Source organism: Eleutherodactylus coqui, chromosome 4 (genome assembly GCF_035609145.1).
Source record: "Eleutherodactylus coqui strain aEleCoq1 chromosome 4, aEleCoq1.hap1, whole genome shotgun sequence".
In the NCBI taxonomy this organism is placed as follows: domain Eukaryota; kingdom Metazoa; phylum Chordata; class Amphibia; order Anura; family Eleutherodactylidae; genus Eleutherodactylus; species Eleutherodactylus coqui.
This window is the reverse complement of record NC_089840.1, coordinates 35,724,005-35,741,380: the sequence shown is the minus strand read 5'-3', so window position 1 is coordinate 35,741,380 and position 17,376 is coordinate 35,724,005.

The following is a 17,376-nucleotide window of genomic DNA, read 5'->3' as shown; positions in this document are numbered from 1 at the left end:
CCCCTATGTACAAGAATATAACTACTATAATACTGCTCCCTATGTACAAGAATAAAACTACTATAATACTGCCTCCTATGTACAAGAATATAACTATTATAAAACTGCTCCCTGTGTATAAGAATTAGGGATGAGCGAGTATACTCGCTAAAGCACTACTCACTCGAGTAATCTGCTTTAGCCGAGTATCTCCCTGCTCGTCCCTGAAGATTCAGGGGCCGGCGCGGGGCGGGGAGCTGCGGGGGAGAGCGGGGAGGAACTGAGGGGAGATTTCTCTCTCCCTCTCTCCCGCCCGCTCTCCCCTGCTCCCCGCCGCAACTCACCTGTCAGCTGCGGCAGCTCCCGAATCTTCAGGGACCAGCAGGGAGATACTCGTCTAAAGCACATTACTCAAGCGAGTAGTGCTTTAGCGAGTATACTTGCTCATGCCTAATAAGAATATAACTACTAAAATACTGCTCCCCATGTACAAGAATATCACTACTGTAATACTGCCCCCTGTGTACAAGAATATAACAACTATAATACTGCCCCTATGTACAAGAATATAACTACTATAATACTGCCCCTATGTACAAGAATATAACTACTATAATACTGCTCCTTATGTACAAGAATATAACTACTATAATACTGCCCCTATGTACAAGAATATAACTACTATAATACTGCTCCCTATGTACAAGAATATAGCTACTATCATACTACCCCATATCCCCATATATACAAGAATATAACTACTATAATACTGCCCCTATGTACAAGAATATAACTACTATAATACTGCCTCCTATGTACAAGAATATAACTACTATAATACTGCTCCCTATGTACAAGAATATAACTACTATAATACTGCTCCTATGTACAAGAATATAACTACTATAATACTGCCCCTATGTACAAGAATATAACTACTATAATACTGCCCCCTATGTACAAGAGTATAACTACTATAATACTGCTCCTATGTACAAGAATATAACTACTATAATACTGCTCCCTATGTACAAGAATATAGCTACTATAATACTACCCCATATGTACAAGAATATAACTATTATTATACCGCCCCCTATGTACAAGAATATAGCTACTATAATACTGCTCCCTATGTACAAGAATATAGCTACTATAATACTACCCCATATGTACAAGAATATAACTACTATAATACTGCCCTCTATGTACAAGAATATAACTACTATAATACTGCCCCATATGTACAAGAATATAACTACTATAATACTGCCCTTCTATGTACAAGAATATAACTACTATAATACTGCATTCTATGTACAAGAATATATCTACTATAATACTGCCCTCTATGTACAAGAATATAACTAATATAATACTGCCTCCTATGTACAAGAATATAACTACTATAATACTGCCCCCTATGTACAAGAATATAACTACTATAATACTGCCCCCCTATGTACAAGAATATAACTACTATAATACTGCTTCCTATGTACAAGAATATAACTACTATAATACTGCCCCCCTATGTACAAGAATATAACTACTATAATACTGCTTCCTATGTACAAGAATATAACTACTATAATACTGCCCTCTATGTACAAGACTATAACTACTATAATACTACCCCCTATGTACAAGAATATAACTCCTATAATACTGCTTCCTATGTACAAGAATATAACTAGTATAATACTGCCCCCTATGTACAAGAATATAACTACTATAATACTGCCCCCTATGTACAAGAATATAACTAGTATAATACTGCCTCCTATGTACAAGAATATAACTAGTATAATACTGCCCCCTATGTACAAGAATATAACTACTATAATACTGCTCCCTATGTACAAGAATCTAACTACTATAATACTGCCCCTATGTACAAGAATATAACTACTATAATACTGCCCCCTATGTACAAGAGTATAACTACTATAATACTGCCCCCTATCTACAAGAATATAACTACTATAATACTGCCCTCTATATACAAGAATATAACTGCTATAATACTGCCCTCTATATACAAGAATATAACTACTATAATACTGCCCCCTATGTACAAGAATATAACTATTATAAAACTGCCTCATGTGTAGAAGAATATAACTCCTATAATACTGCCCTCTATGTACAAGAATATAACTACTATAATACTGCCCCCTAAGTACAAGAATATAACTACTATAATACTGCCCGCTATGTACCAGAATATAACTACTATAATACTGCCCCCTATGTACAAGAATATAACTATTATAAAACTGCCTCCTGTGTACAAGAATATAACTCCTATAATACTGCTCCCTATATACGAGAATATAACTACTATAATACTGCCTCCTATGTACAAGAATATAACTACTATAATACTGCCCCCTATGTACAAGAATATAACTATTATAAAACTGCCTCCTGTGTACAAGAATATAACTCCTATAATACTGCTCCCTATGTACAAGAATATAACTACTATAATACTGCCCCCTATATACAAGAATATAACTACTATAATACTGCCCCCTATGTACAAGAATATAACTACTATAATACTGCCCCCTATCTACAAGAATATAACTACTATAATCCTGCCCCCTATGTACAAGAATATAACTACTATAATACTGCTCCTATGTACAAGAATATAACTACTATAATACTGCCCCCTATGTACAAGAATATAACTACTATAATACTGCCCCTTATGTACAGGAATATAACTACTATAATACTGCTCCTATGTACAAGAATATAACTACTATAATACTGCCCCTATGTACAAGAATATAACTACTATAATACTGCCCCCTATGTACAAGAGTATAACTACTATAATACTGCTCCTATGTACAAGAATATAACTACTATAATACTGCTCCCTATGTACAAGAATATAGCTACTATAATACTGCTCCTATGTACAAGAATATAACTACTATAATACTGCCCCCTATGTACAAGAATATAACTACTATAATACTGCCCCTTATGTACAGGAATATAACTACTATAATACTGCCCCCTATATACAAGAATATAACTACTATAATACTGCCCCCTATGTACAAGAATATAACTACTATAATACTGCGCCCTATCTACAAGAATATAACTACTATAATACTGCCCCCTATGTACAAGAATATAACTACTATAATACTGCCCCCTATATACAAGAATATAACTACTATAATACTGCCCCCTATGTACAAGAATATAACTACTATAATACTGCCCCCTATATACAAGAATATAACTACTATAATACTGCCCCCTATGTACAAGAATATAACTACTATAATACTGCCCCCTATGTACAAGAATATAACTACTATAATACTGCTCCTATGTACAAGAATATAACTACTATAATACTGCCCCCTATGTACAAGAATATAACTACTATAATACTGCCCCTTATGTACAGGAATATAACTACTATAATACTGCTCCCTATGTACAAGAATATAACTACTATAATACTGCCCGCTGTGTACAAGAATATAACTACTATAATACTGCTCTCTATGTACAAGAATATAACTAGTATAATACTGCTCTCTATGTACAAGAATATAACTACTATAATACTGCCCCCTATGTGCAAGAATATAACTACTATAATACTGCCCCCTATGAATAACCTTATGTGAGCCACACTGTACGCTTGGCGCAGCTTGTACATGCAGCAGGGATTTTCTCATGTGATGGACAGGGATCGTATATCATCATCACTATGGAGGGGGTCAGCAACATTCCCTCTCTCTAATTACTAATTATACCAGTCCGGGGAGAGTTTGCTGAAATGTGATCGAGGGGATTTGCAGGGAGCTGGGAGATGTGTGTGACAGCGGACAGCTGACCGTTGAGGGGACCGCTGCAGCTGCTCGCGTCTTGGCCGGCTTAGGTCACTTCTTAGGTATCACCATTTTAATGCATTTTTGTTTATTCAATCATTTTAGATATGAAGGTTAGTAATCTCATAAAGGTTTGTGGGGAGGGGGTCGGAGTCACTTGGACAGGTGTCCGGAGACAAGGAGCACCAGCTGCATGGGGTCTTAATGCAAATTAAAATCAATTAACCCCTCATGTGCCTATAAGCTGCTCTATCATGTGACAAGCATTTACACATCATCTAGAATGGTATTACTAGTTTTGACGAAAAATCCATGAAATAGTCATTCAGAATCGGATATGGGAATAGATATTTATCAAAGTTTAATGAAAAGTTCTTCAACTTTATATTAGATTTCATTTTTCAAACTCTTAAAATTTTCATGTTTTCCACTTGCTGTCTGTGAATGGAGACTCATCCGTTATGGATCCTACGGGCAACTATTTCCCATCACTACCTTAAATTTATCTCCTATCCACAGTATAAAGGATATCTTTATGATCAATGGGGGTCCAACCGCTGGGACCCTCACCGATCCTGAAAATGGGGGGTCCCATTGGTGCCTCCATGAATAGAGTAGAGGTCACGCATGCTTGCCACCGCTCCATTCATTTCAATGGCAGTGCAAACACAGAGGTAGAAAGTGCATACGCACCAAAAATACATATACGCAAGTGGGTGAAAACGGTGCATTTTTCATGGACCAAAATTGCATATGCCTGTGTGAATGAGGCCTTAGGATAAAGCTATATGGAGCTGCAGTGGTGCGGGAAGGCACGAAGCATGCAAACCCCCAATATCGGTTGCAGTAGTTATCTGCTGTGTCCTCGTGTTCTCAGCAGAAGTTCCAGAATCCTCAATCTACTGTAGTTCCCGTTCGCCTCATGTAGGGCACTGTAAAATAAAAGTCTCTCCGGATAAAGCTTACCGAAGCTTCAGAAAAGTGCCAGCCGATGTGCCTCCTTAAACAGTGCCAGCCAAGAAATTCTCTGCCTCTGCCCCATGTGCTCTGGCAGCTCCGTCTTAGCACAGGGCCTCATGGAAAACAGATCTCTTCATTGCCTAACCTGTATGAGATCTCATTTTCTTAAACAATTGGGACCCATTTCTTTAGTTTAGAACATAGACTCTGCAAATAAGGCTTTGCCGTTAGAGGACTCAAGATCTCCCATTTGATTACATTGGTCCAATGTTACACCAAACTTAGGGTTAGCGTCAATGTACGATCGTTATTTGCAGTAACTTCTGGAGCCACTGCAAATAGCTGCGACCTGTATTTATAAAGGGGTGTTCCCACCTGCCTGGACCTGAGTCAGCTTAATAATCAGGCTCAGGTCCAGGAAGGTGAAGTATGACTAAGTAAATACTGAGGTTTCTGCAGGTCAAGTATTGCCAGGTCAATACTCAGGCTCAGGTCTAGGCAGGTGAAGGTCAATACTTGGGTCAAAGCAGGTGAAATATAGTAAGGTAAATACTCAGGTTCTAGCAGGTGAAGTACAGCCAAGTCAATGCTCAGGCTTAGGTCCAGGGAAGTGAAATGTGACTAGGTCTATACTCAGGCTCAGGACCAGGTGAAGTATGGCCAGGTCAATACTGAGGTTTTGGAAGTGGAAATATGGCCAAGTCAATACTCAGGCTGAGGTCTAGGCAGGTGATGGTAAACGCTCAGGTCCAAGCAGGTGAAGTATGACCAGGTCAATATTCAGCCTCAGGTCTAGGGAAATGAAATATAACCAGGTCAATACTCAGGTTCAGGACTAGGTGGGTGAAGTATGACCAGGTCAACACTCAGGTTCAGACCGATGAAGTATGGCCAGGTCAATACTCAAGCTTAGGTCTAGGTAGTTGAAGTTTGACAAGGTCAATACTGAGTTTCAGGCAGATAAAATATGGCCAGGTCATTAATTAGGCTGAGGTCCAAAGCAATGAGATACAGTGTGACCAGATCTATACTCAGGTTCTGGCAGGTGAAGTACGGTTTGGTCAATACTCAGGCTCAGTTCTGGGCAGGAGAAGTATGACTAATTCAATATTCAGGTCCAGGCAAGGGAAGTACGACCAGGTCAATACTCAGGTCCAGGCAGGGGAAGTATGATCAGGGTAATACTCAGTTCCAGGCAAGAGAAGTATGACCAGGTCAATACTCAGGTCCAGGCAGTTGATGTATGGCCAGGTCAATGCTTAGGCTCAGGTCTAAGCAGGTAAAAGGTGACCAGCTCAATACTCCGGCTCAGTTCTGGGCAGGAGAAGTATGACCAGTTCAATATTCAGGTTCAGGCAGGGGAAGTATGATCAGGTCAGTACTCAGGTCCAGACAAGGGAAGTATGACCAGATCAATACTCAGGTCCAGGCAGGTGAAGTATGATCAGGTCAATACTCAGGTCCAGGCAAGGGAAGTATGACCAGGTCAATACTCAGGTCCAGGCAAGGGAAGTATGACCAGGTCAATACTTAGGTCCAGGCAGGGGAAGTATGATCAGGGTAATACTCAGTTCAAGGCAAGAGAAGTATGACCAGGTCAATACTCAGGTCCAGGCAATTGATGTATGGCCAGGTCAATGCTGAGGTTCAGGCAGGTGAAGTATGACCAGGTCAAAACTCAGGCTCAGGTCTAAGCAGGTAAAAGGTGGCCAGCTCAATACTCCGGCTCACGTCCAGACCGGTAAATAATGGCCAGGTTGTGGCCTAAGTAGGTTTGGTGGAGCCCTAGAAGCTAATGTCATGTTTCGGTTTCTTTGACGATACGGAGGAGCTGTACTCATGCTGGACCAGGTGCACCTTTGGTTGGAATTACTTTCTAAGTATGACACTTATAAAGTTCTCTTGTGTTGTTAGTTGACAGGAGAGATATCAGTGTCTCCTCGGGAAAAGATTTCCACAGTAAAAACAAATATATACTCCTTGTGAAACCAGAGTTGTATCATGTAGAAGCTGCTCTGCGCTCACCAATACTCCCAGATAGGATGGAGACAAGCTGGGGACAGATTTACAGCCGGCAGAGCTTTAATGAGACATTTCCCATAAACATGACTTGTCTTCGCCTCCACTTCTTCCTGCCTTCCCGCTGACATTTATATGACAGGACATTGTGCCATCAGAAACTTCCCACCTCTGCTCATCTATAAGTGACAGATATGTGAGCTGTGTGCGAAGCGGTCGGCACGCTGCACGAAGGACAATTGGGGACAGGACTCACCATAACTGGAGTCATTACTGGACTCTTATTGCTGACATGTAGCGAGTGCCAGGGGAAACACAGACCTCAATTTACACAGCTATATGGGTTTCAGGAGTAGAAGCCTAATCCGATGAATTGATCCACCTTCAACAACTCTGCCTCAGAGTGCCGCCATAATTATACCAGTCAGAATGCCACTCAGGATAGCAACAGCCAGGGTGCCTTCATAAGAGTCTTAACCATGGTGACCCATAGACTTGCCTATGGAGATGTCTTTTTAGTGCACATTTAACACCGTAGATATTAGTGATTAACTTGATTAGGGTAGCGCATTCCAGAGAAATGGTGCAGCTCAAGAAAAGTTTTGGACATGGAAATGAGAACTTCAGAATATGGAGAGTTTTATTGTAAGATGATTATCAGAATGGAGACTATGTGTAGGGTAGTAGACATAGATGAGGGAGGTGATACAGGGCGGTGCAGCACTGTGGAGATCTTTCTGGAGGAGAGTAATGAGTATGAATTGTATTCATGAGTGGACGGGCAACTAGTGCAGTGACTGGTACAGGGTGGAGGCATTGGTGTAGGACAAAAAGCTGAGCATGGCTGCTGCATTCAGGATAGATTGGCGAGGGGGCAGTTTAGTGAGGGGGAATGACAATTAGTATTGAGTTCCGGTAGGCAAGGCGAGACTGGATCAGGACAACAATAAGAGTTTTTGCTGTTTCCACAGTAAGATAAGTGTGGATTCTGGTGATGTTTTTGAGATACAGCTGACTTGAGTGTGCAATGGATTGTGCAGTACAGTGACTAAGTGGTTATCACAGTTGCCTTGCAACACTGGGGTCCTAGTTTCAAATCTGACTAAGGACAACTGTATAGAGTTTGTATGTTCTCTCCGTGTTTGTGTGGGTTTCCTGCCCTTCAAAAACATGCTAATAGGTGAATTTAAAAATTGTGATCCTTAATGGGACAGAATCCAATATGAAGTGATGGAAAGTGCTGTGTAATATGTGTGCGCTATATTAATAAAGGTGATTATTATTATAGAATACAGAGATCAGAGTCAGATATAATGCCAAGATGGCGGTTGTGCTGCCTAAGAGAAATGGTAGTACTACATACCAGTTGGAAATATCAGGTTTAGGTTGGTTATTCCAGCATTAATAGTAGTGCCATATTACACTAGGTACAAAAAAGTCTTTATTTTTGTTCTTGGGAATTTAACGCTAATTTTGTGTTGCCTAGGTCACATATAACTGGTAATGTGCTTTAATTAAGTCATAGCTTTGGTTTTGTACCACCTGAGCCGGTATTTTAGCTAGCCCTATGTCCTATGTAGCATAACACTGCAAGCATCACACACAATCGTGGCACGTTGTAAACTAATGTGTCATTGAGCATGGTGCATGCATCTGTTTGTTATTGCAAGTCTGGAGCTGCCTGGAAATCTGAAGTATGCATTCTGTTGTCTGCAGGAGATGATCAGAAAAACAAAGTATCCAAAGGATCGCAGAGTTTCTCCCACCTAGCATGTGGTGCAATGCCGCCGCCAGCCCATTGCAAATAATGGGTGATGCTATGCTCAGAGCAACACAAGGATGCTTCTCTGAAACTGTCCGTAAAGACAGAGAACCTATAGAAAGAACTGGAGCCCCTAATAAAATCTGATCTCCACACCCCACAACAAAGAGGATATATTATAATGCTGTTGACTATGTCCAAGGCCTTGGCAGATCCTGAAGAATGAACTATCTTTACACAATCTCGTTGACTTCTTGTGTTTTACCGATGGGCAGCTGACACGTAATAAGTGGCTCAGGCTTTACAAGACTTTTCGAAGCTGTTGATGGATCTCATCACATTGATGGAACGTTCTGGGAATTGAGTCTGTTATTGTAGGAAGTGAGCAGTGACAAACACAATTATGTCCCTGACCCTCCTGTAAGAACATGAGAACAGGGCGCTCATTAATTAGCACAGTCGGGCAATTATGGGAAGTTATTACAAGTGCTCAGTCAATGGAGGTCACCATCCAGCCGGCTAACCACATATCAGGGATGTACAGGGTGGTGACAACATGGAGGGTGTCCACTGTTATATGAGAGTCCAGTACTGACAGATGGATCACGACTCTTATAGAAGCACTCCGGGGTTTTTTTAATTTTGGAGAAAATCATCCCAGTATCAGTGACCTCGGCGGTGAAGAATCCAGTTCTTCAGTGTATATGTCTTAGGGCACATTCACACGGGCACATGCAATTTTGGTTTTTACTGTATACGAGATTTGTGCGTTGCGAGTCTAAACCCCAGTCTTTTGCATGGGCTCATACACATGAGCGATATTTTCCTGCATGGAACTGCAATGCGATTCTATGCGGGAAACAAATCGTGGCATGTCCTATCTGGCTGCATGATCGCACATCGCAGCCCCATTGAGAGCAACGGTGCCAGCCGCGCCGGAGGACTCCTGCATACCTGAATTGATGCAAGGCTCATTTCACATGGATGGGGAGTGGGATATGGGGGCGGGATTCATGGCCCCATATCGCGCTCACCCGTGTGAAGTTAGCCTGAGTCTAAATTTACTTGGTGCGGATTTTTCACTTTATTTTTTTCAGGCTCACGAAAAAAAATGTAAGAAGGCCCAATTGGTGTAACTATTTTTTAATCATTATCTCACGCCAATATGTGTAAAAATGCAGTGAAAACGCATATGGGCAATTTAGACTTTAATGGGCAACTTTGGTCTGTAACATGGACAAAAATTGCGTATGCCGCAATTTTTTTTTACGTGCGGACAAAAAGCACATCTGAATAACGCAATGCAAATAAATTGGGGTTATGATGTCCTTAAAGCGACCCTCCATGCCTAGAGAAGCAAAGATGACCATACCAACCTCTCTGACTACCTGAGTATTAGTGTGCGTCAATAGGGCTCCTTCACACAAGTGTATTCTGCACGGAATACGCTGTACTGATCTACCATAGGCTCCCATGTTCTATCTTGACACATATAACACGCACATACATGCCAAGATAGTGCATGGTGATCGGCAGTCCGCACTAAGTACACAATGCCATTGTGTACTTACTGTGTGCCACACGACTGTCACAAGTCGGCGGACGCAGCGAATTCCGCTCATGTGCAAACACCCTTAGTGCTTAAACACATGACAGTGATTTTGGATCGTTTTGCAGGTGTGAAAATCATATCTAGGATAGGCCATCAATTAGTAGATCAGCGAGGGTCTGCCGCCCAGGATCACCTTTGATAAGCTGTTTCCCAGGGCAGCGCTCTCCTGCTTGGTATTATAGGCAAAGTTCTCATTGAAATGAATAGGAAGTTTAACTGTAATACCAAGCCTGCCCACTGCGGTGAGAATGGAGCTGTTTGCTTCCTGCAGAAATCAGCTCAGTGCATGAGCTTATTAGTGAACAGCTAATAGGCAGCAGAGCCACTTTGATCTACTATTGATTGCCTATCCTAATGATAGGCCGTAAATAGTTTACAAGTGGACAATGACTTTAAATGAGTGCTCCGCATGGCAAAAATTATTAAAAGATCCAAAAAATAATAACTCGGACGACCCATTTAACATCCTTTTCACACAGGCCAATACTCATGCAATAGTTCCGAATTAGCGCCCTGTCTAAACAGAGTATCGATCATCCGATAAACAAGCATTGATCGGCTACTACCAGTAACTAAGACAGCTTTTCTTTTAGACGGTTTCATAAATCTGCCCCACTGTGTTATTTTAACCCTTTCCAATCCACTGTCTGACGTCTAAACACATTATGATTTAAGGCTGTACAAGCTCCGATGTTGGAAGACGTCCGTCGGGGTTCTCTTACTGTATATTGGCAGCCTCTCTGCTGTCGGAGCCTATCCAACGTGTCACCTTATGCAGTATTGGCTTTAGCCAGCAGATAGCGCTGTTGTATAATAGCAGAAAAAGAGTAAGCCCCCTAGGAAAACCAGGATACAAATTGGATTGGAAAGGGTTAATAGATCAGATTTTTACAGACAAGGTGATACCAAATATATTTTATTTTTATTGTAAAAATGAGAAAAGGGTTTTTTCAACTTTTAATACATATATGTATATTTTTTGTAATAAATCTCCCCCGTGTATTTTTCCTGCATGGTGAATGACGTAAGAAAAACAAATATGCCAGAATTGAGGGATTTTCGGCCACCTTGTCTTCAAGAAAAATTTGTCGTAAGTACCTCAAAGTGATACCAATAAAAAAAACTACAGGTTGTCATGCAAAGAAACAACAACAACACTAATGGGAAAATAAAAAAAGTTATGGGGGTTAAAAAATGGTAAAAAGAAAGTAGTAAAACATTAAAAAATTGTAAAAATTAGGTATCATAATCGTACTGATCCACAGATCATGTTGTTTTCACGGCACCATGTACACTGGAAAAAAAACACGGCACAGCTGCGTTTTTTTGCCATTTCACCCCACTTAGACATTTTGGCACTGGAAAATAGTATTCGTCCCGCAAAAAACAAACTCTCCTGTGGCAATGTAGCCAAAACAAGGAGAAAACAAAAAAGAAAAAAACCCACAGAAAATGTCTGTGTTCTCAAGGGGTTAAAGAGTGCTGACTGACTTATTACATGATTCTTTGGTGTTTGTCCTGGGCCTCAAATTGTCTGGTGTTTACCACATGGGTGCGTGCAGTTTCGGTCCTTAAAAAAACGTACTGTTTTCATTGCATGATTATCCAAACAAAAACAGAATTCCTGAGGAAGACCCCATTCAGGAGTAGAAACGTGCATCTTTGTGGTTTATTTTGTTTAAATAAATTCAGTTTTTATACGGCTGTGACGATATACATGTTTCTTGCACCTTGGAATAAGTGCCTGTGGTAGCCAATTATACTGTTTCTGTTTGGATTCTGAACCAGGTTTAGGTCTCCTTCAGAGGGGGGTATGCACGAATGCGCACGCTTCAGCGCAACATATTTGCGCTATGAACGAGGTAGATTTGTGGGAATGTCTGCACATTTTGCGCACGCAGGACATGTTCATATGGCACACAACGCACCCAAGCCTTGATTTAAATGACTAATGAGATCCAGATGTGTTCATTTTTTCACAGAATTGCGCAGCGTACAGTGCATTGTTGTTCACGTTGCGCACATATTTATGCACCTCCCATATGTTTCTATGGGGACCTTTGGTGTGCAAATGCGTGCAAAATAAAGTAGGTCCTATTCTTTTGTGTGTGCGAGAAATACACGTGCAAAAAATGAGAACGAACCCATTGATATCAATGAGTTCTATTCTCTGCGCATCGCATTGCGCACGCAAATGTGGAGTCGCAATAGAGTATTGGGAAGGACTCTTCTGGTGTCCGTGGATCTAGGCTTGCTTTTCCTACTCATTGACGGGACAAAAACACGCCCGTCTGTTTAAGCCCTCAGTCAGTAGGAAATACGGACAGAAAATCTGCCCGTGTGGATGGGCCCTAATTCTCAGTAAGAGACTATTTATCTGTCTGGGAATGGTGATGATCAGTTTTGAACCTCTGAAGTGAATATAAAATGCTAATATTCCAGTGACAGCCCCAGTAACGGCGGCGCCCCAGCCCTGTGCCTAGTTTGCCTATTTGCTACATCACTCGCCCGTCCACCTGGTGGCACGGGCCTGCTGCCTCCATATTGGGGACATGTAATAATCGGCTATTACGTGTCTATAGATAAATGTGAATGTGATTGATCCATTGTGGTAAGAGCGAGCTTCATCATTCTTCAGAACCGTCACATGTTCCCTTTGTAGCTCCCGGCAGCCATTAGTCATTATATCTCCCGTCTCTACTTCCCCTTTGATATTTCTGCCACTCAGCGAGAGAATCAGATTTCCAGCATCAGCCGCCACTGCAAATAATTAAACGTCATCTGCACGGGAGCGTTGGGGTCACCTTTCACCCTAAAAATGCCTCTGACAATTCACAAGCTTCCCACCTCCATCTTTGATCAACGAGCCTTTGTACATCACAGAAAATTCCTCAATCGTGAAGGGATTTGGACGGTGCCGGCTCCAGAAAACATCTCCATTATATCAAGGATTAGATATGACAGAGGCCAAAGCCCGACTGCAAGAGCCGCACGATACGACTGACGCCAAAGAGGAGAGCAGCTACCTTTATAACACCGATCATATATACAAGTCGTAGATGATGTTAATGGGTCTGTAAAGGATGTCCTGAGGGGTACTCGGTTTTTTAAAAGCCCCCATTAATGTACGGCAGGTAAATAAGACATATATTGGAGTGGCCTCCCCCCACCTAAAGTCAACACAACATAGCTGTCAGTTAATTTCAATGGGAAAAGACCCCTCTGCCGAACTACTCTAGCACCGGCTTATCACGCTTGAATATCCAACCCCATTTCCCCAATATCTACTGTTTGGAGACATAGTTACCCGCTCTCTCCGAAAGTCCAGGAGACTCTCGGAAGAAATGTCCTCAATGTCTCCAAGATGAGCAAACAAGTCTCCCAGGCAATGTGTCCTCAGGAGATGTCCTCCTTCTTGTAGTCCTCATCTCTACTGAGTGCCCAGGGGTGAATAGGACTACGAGCTGCAGGAACGTGAAGAGGTAGGCAGGGGCGTAGCTAAAGGCTCATGGGCACGGGTGCAAAGGTTTATCTTGGGGCTCCCCAACTTCTCTTAACCCCTTAATGCAAAGGCGTAACTTGAAGCTTCTGGGCCCCAATGCCAAATCTGTAATAGAGCCCCCAACTATAATGCTTTATTCATAGTATTGGGCTCCCTATATGGAGAAGAGAGGCCTTATGAGCCCCCTAAGGCTCCTAGTCCCGGGTGCAACCGCATCCCCTATAGTTACGCCAGTGGGGGTAGGTATCTGCCGGCTCTCATCTGGGTGTCTGGATTTATTGGTTCTGGTCTGGGTCCATACTTGTTTAAGGGTTCTGGACTGGGGTCTGTATTTGTTTAGGAGGTCTGTTGTATAATTCTTTAGAAGGTCTGATTTTGGGTCCACATTTCTTTAGGGAGTATACATTTATTTACGGGGTCTGGTCTTGTATCTGTATTTAGGGATGTGAGGAAGCGAGGATGCACTGCTTGTGATTCAAGTGCCTTTGTATACAGAGTACTGGTATAGACGGTGCAGGAGGAATATATAGAGTATAGTAAGGACTAATGCCCACGGACGGATTTATGCCGCTCTTCCCGCGGCAGAATAAGGCACCTATTAGGTTCTATTGAACCTAATAGCTTAGTCCTCACATGCAGGATTCTGCCGCGGTTTTACGCTGCAGAAAAAAAATTGTGGCATGTTCTATATTACCGCGTTTTCAGCAGCGGGAGGTTTCCATTAATATAGTATTAATGGAGACTGCGGAAAAATGCAGTAAAAGGTGCATTTTTCCACGATCGCCTGCTGGGACTTTTTTGTTTATGCCCGTGGGATTCCCGCGGTATCCCGCTCCGTCCGTGGGCATGAGCCCTTATAGACAGTGTAGGATGTTGGAGTACTTCTTCAAATTTAGAATCAGCTATAAGGCTTCTAGGATCTTAGTTCACTCGTGGTCCAAATTAATTAACAATGATCATCGGAGAAAGAACAAGAGACATCAACCATGTGAAGTCAACACTGTGCTCTTTCTGATGAGTCCAGCCCATTAAACTTTAATTATCTTGCAAAGCAGAATAAAGGAAGTACAGTGTCCAGTAAGTTACTCCATATTGCTCTAAAATGTTACAGGAATGAATACATTATGTGACCTGCTGCTTACATCACTTTCACTGATAAGAATGAAAGAATGTGAATACAATGACTAAGAAAATCGTCCGTTTTTTGAGTGCTGCGAGAGTGAGTAAAAACGCAGAATTATGAAACCAGTGATTTTTAATGGTTTCCTTCACATTTGCGATGTTTTCACTCATGCGATGTAGTGATAAAAATAAATCGCAGCATGCCCTATCTTTCTGCATTTTGCACTTTTTTTTATCTCCCATGTTTCCCTATGGAGCCTCCATTTTATTGGATAGCAAAGCACGAACTTGCAATTCTTGTGCGATGCGTTTTTAACATTACAAAAGTCCTATAAGAAAATCGCAAGTGGCAGTGATGTTTTTGTGAGGAAAAGCAGTGCTGTTGCTCTAAACTCACTGAAAAAAAAAGTTATGATTTTAGGGCAATTTTCTCCCAGCGATATCACAATCGCCAGTGTGAAGGAGCCCTGACTATGATCTCCAAGGGATTGTCCAAATCCGCCACTGCCGACAATAGTTCAGTCAGGTTTGTGCTATTTTAAACCTTTCAGACTTAAAGTTGTACGAGTGAATGACAAATATGGCAATCACCTTATTAGTTTTTTCAAACGGGAAGTGCAGTATATACAGTACAGGCAGAGACAGTAGAGGAACTCTTCTTGACCCCCTGCATTCCACCTTCCGCCCCTACACTCGACAGAAACCGCCCTGACTAAAGTGCCAATCGAACTCCTGATGGCCAAATCGAGGGGTGACTACTCCTTACTGATCCTCCTCGACCTCTCCGCAGCATTCGACATGGTTGACCACAAACTCCTCGTCAGTATGCTTCGCTCCATCGGCCTAAAGGACACTGCTCTCTCCTGGTTCTCCTCCTACCTATCTGACCGATCTTTCAGAGTCTCCTTTGCTGGCTCTACCTCCCCTCCTCTTCCTCTTGCTGTTGGGGTCCACCAGGGCTCGGTCCTCACTCCCCTCCTTTTCTCTATCTAGACAGCCCCTATTGGACAGACCATCAGGAGATTCAGCTATCAGTACCATCTTTATGCTGACGACACCCAGCTATACACCTCTTCCCGTGACATCTCTGCACCTTTCCTCCAAAACATCACCGACTGTCCGCTGTCTCTAACACTATGTTCTCTCTCTACCTAAAACGGAACCTCTCTAAAGCTGACCTACTGGTGTTTCCGCGCTCTACTCACTTACCTCATCCTGACATCTCCATCTCAGTGTGTGGCACCATAACTCCCAGCACACCCGCTGCCTGGAGGTTATATTCGACTCTGATCTATCTTTTACCCCCCTACATCCAATCTCTGGCCCGAACATGTCAGCTGCACCTTAAGAACATCGCAAGACTCCGCCCCTTTCTCACTGTGGACACGCTAAAAACGCTCACCGTTGCCTTCATCCACTCTCGACTCGATTATTGCAACTCGCTGCTGATCGGCCTCCCCTGTTCCAGACTCTTCCCCCTCCAATCCATCCTGAATGCGGCAGCCAGGCTCATCTTCCTGTTCAGCTGCTACTCGGACGCCTCTGCCCTGTGCCAGTCACTGCACTGGCTGCCCGTTAAATACAGAATTCAATTCAAACTCACTCCCTTATCCACCAAGCTCTCCACAGCACCGCCCTACATTGCCTCCCTAATCTCAACCGACCACCCAGCCCGCGCCCTACACTCCACTAATGGAATCAGACTGAGTGCCCCTTTAACTCCAACCTCCCATTCCAGCCTCCAAAACTTCTCCAGAGTAGCACCAGCCCTCTGAAACGCTCTACCCAAAACTATCCAGGCAAACCCTGTCTCACAGAACTTCAGGCGTGCTCTAAAAACGTACCTCTTCAGGGAGGCATACCATATCTCCTAAACCAAACCCCTCTGTACTCCGCCTGACAACATGCTCCCTGACCTACTGACTGCAATGCCTGCTAGCTGCCATCAATCGCCTCCTGCAGTCATACCGATTCTGCCACCACACGGCTTAAGGTCTGACCATTGCTTATGTGTATAGCATCCCTCACTCTCCACCTCGCCATACTGTGCACATCTCCAGCCCCTTTACCTTCTGTATCTCCCCATTACCTGTAGTATGTAAGCTCGTTGGAGCCCCTTACCCCTACTATCTCTGTCAACTGATTACTTCATGTAACTGTGGTTTTGTATCTCTTCTCCCCCTGTTTTTGTAAGCGCTGTGGAATATGTTGGTGCTATAGAAATAAAGATTATTAATATTAATATATATATATATATATATATATATATATATATATACAGTGCAAGTAGTATATAGAACACAGGTATAAGCAATATAGGGAGTATATAGAGTACAAGAATAGACAGTGAAGAGAGTACATAGAGTACATATATAAACAGTGGAGGGAGTAAGGGAGTATATAGAGAACAGGTATAGACAGTAGAGGGAGTATATAAAGTACAGGTATAGACAGTAGAGGGAGTAAATACAGAACAGATATAGAGAGTGGAGGGAGTATATAGAGTACAGGTATATACAGTAACATAGTATGTTAGGCTGAAAGGAGA